Source organism: Mobula hypostoma, chromosome 7, assembly GCF_963921235.1.
Source record: "Mobula hypostoma chromosome 7, sMobHyp1.1, whole genome shotgun sequence".
In the NCBI taxonomy this organism is placed as follows: Eukaryota; Metazoa; Chordata; class Chondrichthyes; order Myliobatiformes; family Myliobatidae; genus Mobula; species Mobula hypostoma.
Window position 1 is genome coordinate 134,631,785 of NC_086103.1, and position 16,208 is coordinate 134,647,992.

The 16,208-nt window shown below is 40.6% G+C and overlaps 1 protein-coding gene across 4 annotated transcripts in view; it reads left to right on the plus strand.

Moving 5' to 3' along the window:
• Positions 1-16,208, plus strand: part of LOC134349553 (LIM and senescent cell antigen-like-containing domain protein 1) — a 116,266-nt gene that overhangs the window by 66,246 nt on the left and 33,812 nt on the right. The gene's annotated exons all lie outside the window — the stretch shown is intronic.

The window sequence follows — 16,208 nt, forward strand, 5'->3', positions numbered from 1 at the left end:
CATCTCTGCTGCTTCAATTCATTTCCTCATGTGTCTAGATATTGTCCAACATTCTGAGCCATGTAACATAACTGGATAAACGTAACATTTCAGTACTCTGAGGCAGGTTGTCATGCCTAGTTTTGTATTGGTCAGTATACTCTTCATTCTCGTAAAGGTGTCTTTTGCCATCCCTATCCTTCTTTTGATGTCCATGTCGCACCTGCCATCTGATGCCACCGAGCTTCCTAAGTAGCAAAAGTTCTGTACTTGTTTTATGTCTTTCCCATTTATTCTCAGCCTGCAGATAGGATTCTCCTTTTTGGATATCACCATACATTCTGTCTTTTTGCAGTTGATAGATCCATTTTTGCACTTACTTCAACAACTATATTAGTTAAGTTTTGTGGTTCTTCCTCCGTACTTGCAATTAACACAGTGTCATCTGCATATCTGAAATTATTGATGTTTTTACCGCCAACTTTGATTTCCAAGATGTCTCTTATTTTTTGTAATACTGTTTCACTGTACACATTAAATAAATCGGGAGAAAACACACCCTTGTCTAATGCCTCTCTTGATTTTCGTAAACTGACTCACTTCTCCATCTATTCTTACAGCAGCAGTTTGTTCCCAGTACAGTTTTCTGATTAGACGGAGGTCTTTCAAATCTAAATCGAGAGTTTTCTGTAATATTTCAAATAAGTTATTGTGCTTCACTTCATCAAATGCTTTTATGTAGTCGATAAAACAAACAATCTTTTTGCACTTGACTAGCTCATTCTGATAGTATCCTTAACATCAATATTGCATTTGTTGTTCTTTTGTCTTTCGAAAAAAAACCACGTTGTTCTTTACCTATTTCAGCTTGTATCTTTCTCTTAGCTCTTGTCATCAAAATTCTTAGAAGTATCTTGGTGATAGGACCATAAGTTTCATGAGTCATATGTAATTCACATTCTATAAGGGGAGGAGAAGATGGCGACACGACGCAGCGTATGCGGTCACTCCGAAATGATATCGTATTTGTTAAGTAGGGGCCGTGCACAATCCTGATTTGATGGAGACAGACGTGAGAAGCACGGAGGAACATCTGGAGAAACTTCTGAAATGCCTGCTTCGCTGCCGCTGCTACTGTGCGATCGAGAATCTCTGGAGGGGAAGGCCCCAAATCCTCGGCTTTGCCTATTGCCTGTTGCCAGGGCTGGGGTTGAAGCGCTCGGCAGAGATGGTGCTCGCTGTCGGACGACTGGTCGGAGGCTGGAAGTTTTTGGACGGACTCAAGAGTCGGCTGTGGATGGGTGCTTCCAAGGTGCTGCATCGGCAAGTTTGCGGCGCTGGAGGTTCATGGCAGGAAGAGATTTTCTCTTCCTTCTGCCGTCTGCGTGAGATGATGGGACTCTCGAGAGACTTTGAGACTTTATTTTACTGTGCCCATGGTCTGTTCTTTATCAAATTACGGTATTGCTTTGCACTGTTGTAACTATATGTTATAATTATGTGGTTTTTGTCAGTTTTTTAAGTCTTGGTTTGTCTTGTGTTTCTGTGATATTTTTCTGGAGGAACATTGTATCATTTCTTAATGCATGCATTACTAATTGACAATAAAAGAGGACCGCATGTCCTCATAATCTAATCTAATCTATTGCTCCAGGTTTCTTAGGAAGAGTGGTAAATACTGATTTTTTTCATCTCTTCTGGTATTATTCCTGTCTCTTAAATGTCATTGATTAAATCAGTAAGTTTTTCAGTTTGATAATCTTCAAGGGCAATAATTTGTTCTAATTTGACCTGCTGCCTTTCCTTTCTTCATCTTATTCATTGCATTATGAACTTCAGATTTTAAAATGCTTGGACCTTCAATGTTTTTCTTAATTTCTGGTTTTTCTGGTGAGATGGTAAGGTAATATATTGCACCTGAGGAAAGTTAGCATAGTATTTACAAAGCAGATGAATACTTTATTGGCTTCACAATTTTGTTCCTAAACTTTTAGTGACAGGCTTTGGATTTTTTCTTTTGATTTAACATGGTGCACAATGTGATCAGCTTAAAAAAATCCTCCTTCAATAAGTTCAAAAAATAAGACAGTAAAATGTGAAACTAGTTGTAGGGGTTGAATACTTTTTCAAGGCACTGTATTCCCCATCTTCCATTAGCCATCTCATTGTGGTAATGTTTTACCTCAAGTGATGTCTAATAACTTCTTTAATTTAACATTTTTCTGCATCTTTTATAACTTTTGTACATTTGTAGATTTTTGTTCCTGCCTAAAAATGTAAATTACTTTGTTTTGTTAACACACACAACATATCAAAATTAAAACTACTTTGAGAATGAGACTAGCTTCTACATTGAAGCTGATAGTTACAAAGGTAAAAGATTTGATTTGAGAGTCTTAATTATACTTGTGATATGCATTCCTATTTTGGTTTTTTATTATGTCCCAAAAGAGAAGGAATGATGCAATTATCATATTGTTCTGAGCCACCACAATACCAACAAAATAAACTACCCAGATAAGCACTTGGAATCCATAACTGCTGGTCTTGAAATATGATTAAGTGTCTTAAGTTTCAGTTGAATTATAAGTGAAAATGTTTCACAGTGGTTTTGATAATGTTCACTGAATTTTTTGACCAGTTTCACATCACCACTTTGGATTTGAATTTGTATCTCATTAGCAAGGGTGATGATGTAGAAGTTTTAAACATCACCTTAATGAACATAAAAATTACTTTTAATGTTTTAATTCTGTAAGATATGTGATGGTGAACATTTTGTGCTCCATGAGCTGTTCCAAATAATACTTGTGGTAGAAATATAAAACTTGTAAGAACTTCATAAACCTGAATTTGCCTTTCTTAAATGAATTTCATCAATGATAAAAATCAGTAAAAACTGCAAATACAGGAAGTCTGAAATAGAAAACTCTGGAAACAATCAACACCAATGAAAAAGAAAGTAAACATTTCATTTCAAACAAAGGGTCTTTAACAATCAAGTGTCTGAAACATTAGCTGTTTTTGCCTGACCTGCTGTGTAGTTCCATCATTTTCTGTTTTCAATTCTATACATCTCTTTATTAGTCTTAAGCTTATAAAGCAGATGGTGGCCATTTAGTGTGGCTCCTGCATTAGCCATTATGAAACCAAACCAAACTGTCCCTTTTTCCATGTTATTCTTGACCCTTGCTATGGTGCAGCTTATATATTCCTCTCTTTTGTTCTGGGAAAAGCACTGTGAGCTTTGGCTAAGTTTCAGTAACATTGTTCATGGAACGCCATCAGGGGTGCTTGGTTGCTGGACATGATAGAAATGTCTGTTCTTCGAGCCATTACTACATAGAATGACCTCAAAATGAATACCACAACTAGTAGAAACAAGGCCTCCAGTGGCAACTTTACTACAGAGTTGTCCCACCCACAGGCCCTTCTGGGCCAATGAGGCATGCTGTCCAACAATGTACATGTATAGAAGTTTGTCAAAGTTTCAGATGTCATGCCAAATCTTCACAAACTTCTAAGGAAGTAGAGGAGCTGCCATGCTTTCTTTGTAATTGCACTTGCATGCTGGGGCCAGAACAGGTCCTCTAAAATACTAATACTGAGGAATTTAAATTTGCTGACTCTCTCCACCTCTGATATTCCCCCTCCCCCAATGAGGACTGGCTAATGGACCTCAGTTGCCTTTTCCTGAAGTCAATAATCAGCTGCTTGGTCTTGATGACATTGAGTGAGAGCTTGTTGTGGAATCACTCATTCAGATTTTTAATCTCCCTCCTATATGCTTATTTGTTACCAACTCTGGTTCACCCACAACAGTGATGTCATCAGCAAGCCTAAATATTAGGTTAATTGGTTATTGTAAATTGTCTTGTGATTGCTACTGCTACTACTACTACGTCGACTCAGGCCTCGGGGGCCGGCGTTGGGCACGATGACGGACTCTCCACTTCTCCCTCTCCCTCATCAGTGTGTTCAGTTCATCTACATTAGCCGCGTCGCTGTCTTCTATGAGCGTGTTGACCATAGTCTTGGGAGGGTGCCCAGGGTTCATCCTCCCATGCTTGGGCTCCCATATGATGACTAGGCTGGTGGGTAGCTCAGGGTGGCGTAGACAGTGCCTCGCTAGTTGCAGTCTTCTCGCCTCAATTTTAGTGGTGAACATCGGTAGGTCGTCATAGAGCTCGACGTTCGTCATGTGCTGTTTCCAACTCACATCAAGAGCCATCCGGAGCATTCGAGTATAGCAACCATCTAGAGACTTTCTCATAGTCTTGTGTCCACGTCTCACACCCATACGTGAGAATGGACTCTATGACTGCTGCGAAGATCCTCTTTTTAAGCCCTCTGGTCAGGTTCGACTTCCAGATTTCCTTCATGTCGTTCATAACCCTCCATGTCCAGCCTTCCATATCTTTATTACCTTCTCCGAACTCATCATTCTTGTCCCAATGTACTTGTAGTCAAAGACTTTCTTAATGGTATCATTCTTTACAGTCTTGTGAGTACCTTCGTCACAGTTAAACGCCACGTACTCTGTCTTTTTAACGTTTTGGTGAAGTCCAACTTTACTGCACTCAATTTCCACTTTTATCAGTAGCTGCTGTGCTTCCTCCATCTGGTCAGAGAGCAGGACTATGTCATCTGCAAAATCAAGATCTTGTGATTGGGCAAGGGTTAAATAGATGTGGTTTGCTGGGTGGTGCAACTCTTTGGGCCGGAAGGGGCCTGTGGGTGGGAATTGAGCTCCAAACTCCGATAGATAGAGCCATAATAGTGTGGCGCTTATCTTGGATTTTATTTGTCATTCACCCTTTGCCCATGTGTATCAAATCGCGTACCATGTGGGCAAGCCAAGAAACGAGCAAAGGCCGTAACAGAGGCTTTGAGTCTTGTACGCGGTGTGTTTTAATCCATAAAGTCTTCCCTACCTTTAATACATCACACTAATTATACAAGTTCATCAACAGAATTTGGGAACGGACTGGCAGCCTGAGCACATTAGGGTACTACATGTCTATAGGAGTCCACTGCTGCTACCCTGGAAGTTGAATCAGTCTATTTTTAATTTCATACGCTTCTATTTCCATTAGTGTGAGCCATACATTTAATAACAACAATCTCAGAAAGGAATAACAGAACAGAAAATGGCAATTAATTCGCCGTGCTGTACCAGGGTTCCCCAAGAGGTGAGGAACTCTGTTTCCGCAGTTGTCAAAAATGTATCATTTCGAAGGTATGATGTGAATCTCTAAAATGTTTTATGTTGAGGATGCAGGTCGTTATCAAGGAAAAGTTCAACAGCCTGTGTAGATCAGGTGGATGGGAGATGAGCTGACTTGCACTCAGATAAGAACATTTCCAGTATTGGAATGGGAAGAAGAGCCACTGACAAAGACCAAATCAAGGTTTTGGAATGGAATATTCTGAAGGTTGAGTTGGTGGGCTCGAATACTATCTTAACAATGGGGTTCTCCATCGTCCTTGTGTTGGCAGAAGTATGGCAGAGCTCAGTGTTAGGCCATGGACGATAGTAATTGAGGGATCAGACAACAGAGCTGCTCTTAATAAGTCACTGGAGCAGCTGTTAAATGTTGAGTTGCTGTGCAATTAAGCAAAAAAAGGACAGAGGATGGTACATGCAACATAACTGGGTAGCCTCGAGTATAGTTTTGAGATGAGTTTACTGTTTGGTACACTGCAGACACATACCTTCGGAAACCAGAATAACCTTGGGCTTACAGGATCCAGGTGTGGTTGTTGTAAATTACCTTGTGGTTGGGCTGTAATAAGCCACTGGATGGGAGGTATTACCGTGTTGCTATGTAAGTACATTTTGGGAAAAGCCTCTCATTTCATGAGCAAGCAGGTGGAATGCACTTGCTGTGATCCAGAAGCTCAACAGCCGGGCAGATGAGAGCCATTTTTAGAGTTGCAGAAGAGCTGTTGGCTTCATTCAGCCACACCCACTGGTCCAGAGCAGATGGCACAGCCATTCAACATAATTACTGTAGGACAACAACCGGTCTTATGCAAAATATGGACAAGGTCCTCCTTAGAGACGGGATTTGGCAAAGTGGTGATGGAGCTCACCCTTTGTCTGAAAGTAGGTGGCAGGACCCACTCAGGATATGACCCAAATAATACACAGAGGTACAACACAGCTGTAGGTTTTCCCTTGGTGCCTTTTGGCCTTTGTCACTCAGGGTGGGTAGAAGGACTTCAGAGTCCTGTTTTGGGGAGCCTTGCAATCAACGGAACATGAGAGCAAATCATCCATGTTCTGAAGTAATATTGAATTGGACGGAAAGGTTACATCTGCCAAGTACGTGTGTAGAGCCTGAGAGAACATGTATGTCCCTGTGGGAGGCAGGTTCAAGAATACCATTTACCTTGTTGGGTTAAAGTGAACAAATATTGGGACTTGAGTGGGTTGGGATGGTGAAAACTGCTTCACATGGTGGTGACTATTGTATGATACATGGTGTTAGCTGGAACACGACTAAAGATTGTGGCTGGATTGGGAGCTATCAGATGGGCTGGTATCACAGACTCATTAACAGCTCATAAGTGCTGGTCCTCACTAAGATCATGAGATCTAGGTGGTCTGCTATCAAACTTTCTTTTAGCAAAATAGCATCCCTTCCTGCACTCCCTCCACCTCCCTGTGTTTCCTGTAATGTTGTTGGGAGCCTCTGACTGTTGTGGGGCACTGGCTGGTGTTGCTATGGCCTTTTCTGAGAGAGGCAGGGGTATGAGTGTTTGCAGTTGGAGTCCATTCTCAGATTCTGGTACTGGTTGCTTCTTTTCAGCACAGAGTTAGTTCCCTGTATTTTCTGTCTTTCCCTCTCCTCCAGTACTTTCTGTATACCTTCTTTTCTCGTCATGTATTTTTAATATCCTTTCCCAATCTACTAATGTGAGCCAGCTACTCCTGCCTTCATGTTTCTATGTTTAGATTGACTGCATCACTTTCAAACTTAATGTAAAATTGGTGTATTTCTCTCCTTATCCCTCCCTCCTTCCTTCTCATCTCCCTCACTTCCCTCCTTCTTCCACCTTCTTCCCCCTTTTCCAGTCCAGATGAAGGGTCACGGCCTGAAATGTTGACTGTTTATTTCCATAGATGCTGCCTAACTTGCTGGGTTCCTCCAACATTTTGTATGTGTTGCTGTTGATTTCCAGTATGTGCAGAATCTCTTGAGCTTCTGTCATATTACTCCCACTTTCAATTAAAGTCCTTGGTCCAAGACCTTGTACTGTGCTATTTTTTAAATTGACAATTAACTAAGTATTTTCTCAGGTGATGCTGTATGTAGAATTGTGAGGTTTCTAAATTTCTATGTCTCTTTGACTTGTGAGAACATTTTAAGTGTTGTAATTTATATTATCATCTAGTTTAAATATTTATCAGCCCTCTTCCTTTCTCAAAATTACAGATGTAAAGGAAATGTGGTACAATCTTGTGTACAAGTATTAAGTTTGCATAATGCGCTGGAATGTATGTGCTGAGCTTAGAACCTGTACAGGGGATGGAGAGTGTAAATATTTAAAACATTTTACTTTTAATTCTTTTAAAAAAATCAGAAGTCATTTTGTTGTTAAACCAACAATAAGGCTTTGACTTAATAACTGCTACAGGAACTTTTAAAAATTGCTGTTGAATGTTAAAATCGCATTCGCTGTACATAGCGGAACAAGTCCTCTTCTTTAAAGACTCCTTTATAAAGTAATTTTGATATTGTTATATTCATCATTGAGCTTGTTAGTTCATGTTATCTATTTCAGTTTCTGCAATTATTTTTGAATACAAACTACAGAATGGTATGCAGTCCCTTGAGGTTCTGGTAGAACTGTGCCTGAAAATGTTAAAATATCCACTAGGGATCCGCACTTTTATTGAAAATGATCTACAGTTCAAAAAAATGCAATTTTGAATTAAAACAAGTTATAGCTTGTACGTGTGTTTTTTTTCCAAATTGTATAAATATGTTGTACATCATCTTTACAAAGCAAACTCCTTAGGCTGTAGTTGCTGCTTTAAATATTGTAGTAGACGGGGCTGTAGAATTTCCAGCATAAATTGCTCTCCTCTTCAAAGGTAATTATTTTGGCAGCAACATTCTGATTATCACCACAGCTAGGGGAGCTTTTCTTAGAACTAAGTTTTAGTTTTTCTCTGTGACAACTAGTTGTCGTGAAATGGAGTTTTTGGGAAAAGTATGCTGGATGTACTCACACATCTTGATCTAGTTTGGATTCTGTTGGGAAGATGTGGATTACACCCACTTCCACTTGAGAGTTCATAATCTCACTATTAAAGTGCAACTCAGCTTGTTGTTTGTCATTGCTGTTTTAGTGCGTCAATAATATTGCTATCGTTCTGTAAGCAGTCTGTGGAGTGGAAGACGCTGATGTCATTGGTCTCGCCCTAGATCTGAATGTTGGGCAAGAACTGCTATCAGTTATGAATTGGGATAATGATTAACTTCCTTCATTTTAAAAGGGTGATAAATGGCCAGTGGAAAAAGGACCACATTTCTCATGTTTAATGTTCATATATAACAAGTTTAAAACCTAAAATAAAATAAAAACAGAATGTGCTGTAAATGCTCGGCAAGTCAGGCCACAGGTTCTATTGAAGGTTGTAAACTTGTTGCATATGAATGGACGAAATAGAGTTAGTACAGGAAGTAGGTTTTGCGGAGGGCATACAAGTTGTTCACTGGAATGATGCCTGGATTAGAGAGCTTTGAGTGCAAGGAGAGGTTGAATAAACTTGGATTGTATTCTCTGGAATGACCTGACCAGGAGTGTCATAGATGGAGTACAAGGAGTTTAACATAGAACATAGAATAGTACAGCACAGTACAGGCCCTTCGGCCCACAATGTTGTGCCCACCCTCAAACCCTGCCTCCCATATAAGCCCCCAACTTAAATTCCTCCATATACCTGTCCAGTAGTCTCTTAAACTTCACTAGTGTATCTGCCTCCACCACTGACTCAGGCAGTGCATTCCATGCACCAACCACTCTCTGAGTAAAAAACCTTCCTCTAACATCCCCCTTGAACTTCTCACCCCTTACCTTAAAGCCATGTCCTCTTGTATTGAGCAGTGGTGCCCTGAGGAAGAGGCACTGGCTATCCACTCTATCTATTCCTCTTATTATCTTGTACTCCTCTATCATGTCTCCTCTCATCCTCCTTCTCTCCAAGGAGTAAAGCCCTAGCTCCCTTAATCTCTGATCATAATCCATACTCTCTAAACCATGCAGCATTCTGGTAAATCTCCTCTGTACCCTTTCCAATGCTTCCACATCCTTCCTATAGTGAGGCAACCAGAACTGAACACAGTACTCCAAGTGTGGCCTAACCAGAGTTTTATAGAGCTGCATCATTACATCACAACTCTTAAACTCTATCCCTCGACTTATGAAAGCTAACACCCCATAAGCTTTCTTAACTACCTTATCCACCTGTGAGGCAACTTTCAGGAATCTGTGGACATGTACCCCCAGACCCCTCTGCTCCTCCACACTATCAAGTATCCTGCCATTTACTTTGTACTCTGCCTTGGAGTTTGTCCTTCCAAAGTGTACCACCTCACACTTCTCCGGGTTGAACTCCATCTGCCACTTCTCAGCCCACTTCTGCTGCATCCTATCAATGTCTCTCTGCAATCTTTGACAATCCTCTACACTATCTACAACACCACCAACCTTTGTGTCGTCTGCAAACTTGCCAACCCACCCTTCTACCCCAAAATCCAGGTTGTTAATAAAAATCATGAAAAGTAGAGATCCCAGAACAGATCCTTGTGGGACACCACTAGTCACAATCCTCCAATCTGAATGTACTTCCTCCACCACGACCCTCTGCCTTCTGCAGGCAAGCCAATTCTGAATCCACCTGGCCAAACTACCCTGGATCTCATGCCTACTGACGTTCTGAATAAGCCTACCGTGTGGAACCTTGTCAAATGCCTTACTAAAGTCCATATAGATCACATCCACTGCACTACTGTCATCTATATGCCTGGTCACCACCTCAAAGAACTCTAACAGGCTTGTTAGACACGATCTGCCCTTCACAAAGCCATGCTGACTGTCCCTGATCAGACCATGATTCTCTAAATGCCCATAGATCCTATCTCTAAGAATCTTTTCCAACAGCTTTCCCACCACAGACGTAAGGCTCACTGGTCTATAGTTACCCGGACTATCCCTACTACCTTTTTTGAACAAGGGGACAACATTTGCCTCCCTCCAATCCTCCAGTACCATTCCCGTGGACGACGAGGACATAAAGATCCTAGCCAGAGGCTCAGCAATCTCTTCCTTCACCTCGTGGAGCAGCCTGGGGAATATTCTGTCAGGCCCTGGGGACTTATCCGTCCTAATGTATTTTAACAACTCCAACACCTTCTCTCCCTTAATATCAACATGCTCCAGGGAGGGGTAATGTCAAGTATTAGAGGGAGTAGCTTTAAGGTGAGAGGGGAAAGTCGAAAGGAAATTTATCAAGCAAGCTTTTTATGCAGAGTAGTAGGTGTCTGGAATATGCTGCCAGGGAGGAAGTAGAAGCAGATTTAATAGACTTTGTTTTACAGGAATTTAGACAGGTGCATGAACAGAATGGAGGGATAGGGACCATGTGCAGACAGATATGCAATTTAAATTGGCATTATGATTGTCACAGACATAGTGAGCTTGTTCCTGTTAGATGTATCCAATTGAAACTCCTTTGTCAGAATGACCTAAAACATCAACCATTTCTCTTTCCACAGACGCTGCCTGACTTGCTGAGCTTTTGGAGCATTTTCTGATTTTTTCTTACTTTGGATTAGCAGCACCAGCATGTTTTTTTTTCCTCCCAATTTCCATTTTGTTGCTATCATTTTCAGTATTTGCAAAAAAATGGTGCTGGCAAACAGCATGCTTTTGTGGCCATTTTAGAATTGCACAAAGTCTACAGCTTTTAAAAAAACAATGGAAAGCTATTCCCTGCATCCACATTTAGTATTTTGTAGTCAGTAATTGTTTGTATGCAAACTGTGTTCTTGACTTTTCAAAGTAGTTCTCAGGAATTTAAATTGTACTTCTACACATTTCAGTACCAGCTTCTTGATGTGCATGTGGAGCTTTTGTTGAATGTTAAATTTTAGCTGATAAACAAGCTGTGTGGCATACTGCCAGGCTTTGTTAAAATTATGTGGCTGTGCAAAGCAGTAGTACTGTATGTTCTTAATGTGTGAGGTGCATACTGCAGGTCTTTACAAATTATTTTGTCCCAGGGTGACTTGAAGGTAATACAGTATGAGCATTCAAAGGAAAATTCAATTGTTATGTAATGAAATGAGATTCCAAACCTAATGCTTGCATTTGAAGAATTTCTTGCCCAGTAATTAATCTTGATTATCAAATGCAATGCCACCTGGTTTTAAGTTTCTAATGATCCTTTTGCACAATTAGAGTAGAATTGAATCACCCATATAGTCTGACAACACCGACATGCAGGTTGAGAGAGGTGGTAGAGCCTACTGTTATTAATGCACTTGTGGAGGCTGATGTATAGATTCCTTCTCTGAGAAGTAAGAAAAGAAAGAGATCAGGAATGAATTCTCCAAAGATGATGTGGGAATGTGAAGCAAATTGATTGATATAGATAATTTTACAGCAATTGGCGTACCTGTGCATTGTAAATAACCTGAACATTTTCCAAATCAGAAATGATGCTGAGAGTCTAGTTCCCTGACAGCAGAAGATGCCTGTCGCCGCACGGCAGCCAGCAAATCCATACAGGTGATCTCCCAAATGCGCATCCTTAAAAGCTGTACATAAGTCAGGAGTTTAAGCTGGGAAGGACTTGCATGTGTTTTGGCTGTAAATGTACATAGCAAAATTATCTCACTAAGTTTGAAAGAGGATGACGACATGAATTAAGTGGCAGAGGGAGTAAATGCGCCATACTTGTAGATTTTGAATCGGCTCATTTGAAGAGGGCCAAGGCCTGATTGGAAAGACCCAAACATAAAGTTGGAGGAAAGGTTTGACCTGGTGAGCAAGAGTAGTAGAATAGATACAACTCATCTCAGTGATGGAAGTGTCAGTGTTTCTCACGTGTAAGCAAGTTTGACAGGAAGACTTGAAGGTCATATTTGATAATGGAGAAATGGGGCAAGTTTGATGTGAAGCACCAAAACAGGAAATGCTGGAAAAACTCGGCAAGTCAGACAGCATCAGTGGCAAGAGAAACATTTTTAATATTTCAGGTCAAAGATTTAATAGAATGCTAGTGGGCAACTTTGACAAACTGTAATAAAGCCCAGTATTACAAAAATACCCACATTTGGGCAAAGAATTAAATATAATTAGTATTGCATTTGATTTTGGGATTGCTGCATTTTCCAAAGCCTCAGTTCGTAAAAATTCTTGAGTCCTGTTGAATGGTCTCTGCCCAAAACATCGACTATACTCTTTTCCCTAGATGATGCCTGGCCTGCTGAGTTTCTCCAGCATTTTGTGTGTATTGCTTGGATTTCTAGCATCTGCAGATTTTCTCTTGTTTGTAAAAATTTCCAGGTTTCAATGTTGATTCATAAAAAGCTATCTATACCGGGAAGAGCAATGAATGAAAAACCAGGAGATGGAAGCAGAGTCTTTGAATTACACAGCACGGAAACGGGTCCTGTTGGCACAACCCATCCATGCTGCTCAAGTTGCCTACTTCAGCTAGTTGTATTTCCGTATCCTGCCTAAACTGTTCCCATCCATGTACACATGCGGTTGTTTTTTTTTAACATAATGGTACCCCAATCTACCATTTCCTCTGGCAGCTCATCTTATATACTCACCACTCTCTGCATGTGTGTATGTGTGTTGGAGGGGGGGGCTTCCCCTTGTTTTCATTAAATCTTTCCCCTCTCACCTTAAGTCACTAACTTTTTGGACTCCCATATGTACATTTGGAAAACGATTGTGGCTGTCCACCTTATCTGCACTCCAGGGGAAAGAAGTCCTCAGCCTTTGTGGTCTCTCCTTAAAACTCAAACCCTCTAGTCTCAGTACATCCCCGTGAATATTCTTTACAATTTTCCCAAATTAGTGACTTTCTTCCTCCAGCTCAGCAACCAGCATTGCAGAATTCCAGATGTGGTCTCACTAACATCTTGTACAGCTGTAGCATGACATCCCAACTCTTGTACGAAATGCCCTTGGACTCGAAGGCAAGTGTGTCAAACACTTCCATTACCACCCTGTCTGTCTGCGTTTCTACTTTTAACAAACTATGGATTTGGTCTCTCTGTTGTACAGCGTTCTCCAGGGCCTTGTTGTTTACTATGCAAATCCTGCCTAGGTTCAACTTCAAAGGTTTCAAAGGTACATTTAATGTCAGAGAAATGTATACAATATACATCCTGAAATTCTTTTTCTTCACAACCATCCACGAAAACAGAGGAGTGCCCCAAAGAATGAGTAACAGTTAAATGTTACAATCCCAAATCCCCCCCAGCTCCCCCCACCCACGCATAAGCAGTAGCAAAGTAATGATCCCCCCTCCCCCACCAGCAAAAAAAGTATTGGTGCCCCCCACCGAGCACTCAAACGTGCAGCAAAGCATCAATAAAGACACAAACTTGCAGTACCCCAAAAACTACTCGTTCACCCGGTAATTCAACATACCACAGGCTGTCTCTCTCCCCCTAATAAAGGAAAAAGAGGTGTCCCTGTTTCACAGCAAGAGGGGAGACATAACAAACAACTCATTGATTTACGATATTAAAAGTCTGTTGTGTCATTTCGTCCAAGCTCTGTGCCCAAAGAACTTGGGTCTCAGGGCATACAGTCAGCAGCCAACTTGCTGCTTTTGGTCTTCTGTTTCCCTCGATACACAAGTTTCTGACCTCAAGTCCGCACACCTCCAGAGCCATGAAATCCTGGAACCCTGAAGGCGCACTAGCCTTCTAGGCGCGTCCTTGGTGTATCGGATAGTGGCCAATCGTGAGCGGGTCCCATTCCCGCAAAGAGCCAAAGTCAGCATGTAACTCCAGGTCAGGGTCTTCAAAAGAACCCTGAAAGGGAAAAATAGAGATAGTAAAGATAAAAATAGAGCTGTTTTCGAAGATGGAAGCAAAGTAGTCGCTGTTAGATGTCATTGTCCTAAGCTCCACCCTTTAACTTGCCAAAAATATAACACTTCACACTTGTCCAGATGAAATCAACTTGCCATTTCTTGGCTTCACTGCCCACTATACCAGCAATTCTGGTTGCCTCTGTTCCACAAATACCCTAATCGTGCCTACTGTATTCCTGTACAAATCATTCATGTAGATGATGAAGAACAAGGGACTCAACATCAATCTCTGAGGCACACTGAGGCCTCCGATCTGTAAAACAATCCTCTAGTGCCATGCTCTATTACTACCAAGTCAATTTTTTATCCAGTTGGCTGGTTCACCCTGGATCTCATATGATCTAACCTTACAGCCTGTGGGTCTGTGTCAAAAGTCTTGCTAAAATCCATGTAGCCAATATCTACTACACTGCCCTTCTCAATTCTCATGGTCACCTCTTCAAAGAGAACTCAATCAGACTTGTGAGACTTGATTTCCCATGCACAGAGCCATGTTGAATATTTCTAACCAGTCCTTGCCTTTCCAAGTATTCCAAGAATTTCCTGGAATCGTATCCTGGTTCTTAAATTTAAGCTGCCATTTGTTCACTTAAGGATGCTCTCTTATGGGTGCCCATTTTCCATTTCTATAACCTAGATCTGGATCACTGATGGATGATTTCCCAGTCAGATTACTCTTGGCTGTACTGCAGCTTCTTACCAGAGAGTACTGTTGAGCTTTGCAGGAGAGGAGCAGTGGTTGGGAAGAAGTTGTTTTTAAACCTTTTGGATGAGGAAGGATCTGAGATAATTTCCCCCCATGAGTAATGGAACACCAGGTTATAAATCTGATGTTGTAATGCAGACATGGTATTAAACTAAAATAGCTGCAAACTTTATACGCTTTGAGGACCGATGGATAAAAATATCCATTTACTATGCTGAAATCATTTAGTATCAACTATAGACAAGGCGACTTCTAAACAACAATTTCTTTCTTATTCTCTCTCTAAGTTAGCAAAATGTTCTATTGTACAGTACAGGAGTTATCAGTCTCAATTTGATAGTGTGCCTTGTGACTGGCCATATGATGTTACTGTGATAATGACAGAGTTACTTAAACATGGAGTCGTTTGGTTCTTCCTGGTGAAAAGTCATTATTTGTCATTTCTGATTATCAAGATCAATTTGCATTCTGTTCATGTTATTTCTTGAATACAAGTAGCCAGACATTGCTGCCATTCCTGTGTCAACTAATTTGCTGCTTTGCTGTATAGTCATTGACAGTTGCTTATTTCGTAATTCCTGCATGAGTCACTAACTGGTCACATAGTTACATATGACTGAATGTGGGAATGGGCTTTGTTTAATGGAAAATATAGCTTTTCACTCCATAGATTATATTGCTCTTCATAACCACAGGCTGTCCCAAAACCCTATTCAGCCCACGAAGTTTAGTTACTCCTGTAATGCAGGAAAAAGTAGCAACAGAATTTCACATGGCAAGGTTTTGCAGATCAATGCAACAAATGAGCTGTTAGTGTTGTTAGTGAAGGGTTAAAAACACTTCCTTTTCAACATACCATAAATCCCTTGACAGGCTTTTGAGGTCTCATTTTGTTTATTACCTGGGTTTGCATAAAAAAATACAAGTTGTTTAGTTGTTGTGTAATGAATCTAATAATGCTGTAATTCTAACTATAGTTCTTTGCTGGTTGCCTATAAAATGTCAGTGTCCATTGTAAGGAATAACATTGATTTGAATACTCATTCACAGGAGCAAATCTTTGGATTAGTATTGCATGGTAATTTGATTCTGGTTGAGGCAATCAGGACGCCTCATCTGTAAATATCCTCTTTTTAAAATGGGCCAATAAGCTGAGTTATTTCAAATTAAACCATTTTAAGCAGCTGTTGTTGCTGAGCTCCTAGTTTGGAAATGTGACTGCCCTGTATGCCTATTTGTGGAAGAAGAAGAAATATTCAAAAGCACTGCAACTAATCTGGATAACTGTTTATGTTTTCCCAATCAGACTTGTAAATCCATGAAAAGACAATCTGGAAGCCAAATATTCTCAGTTTTAACTGATGAGCATTACAGTTGATTAAAAAG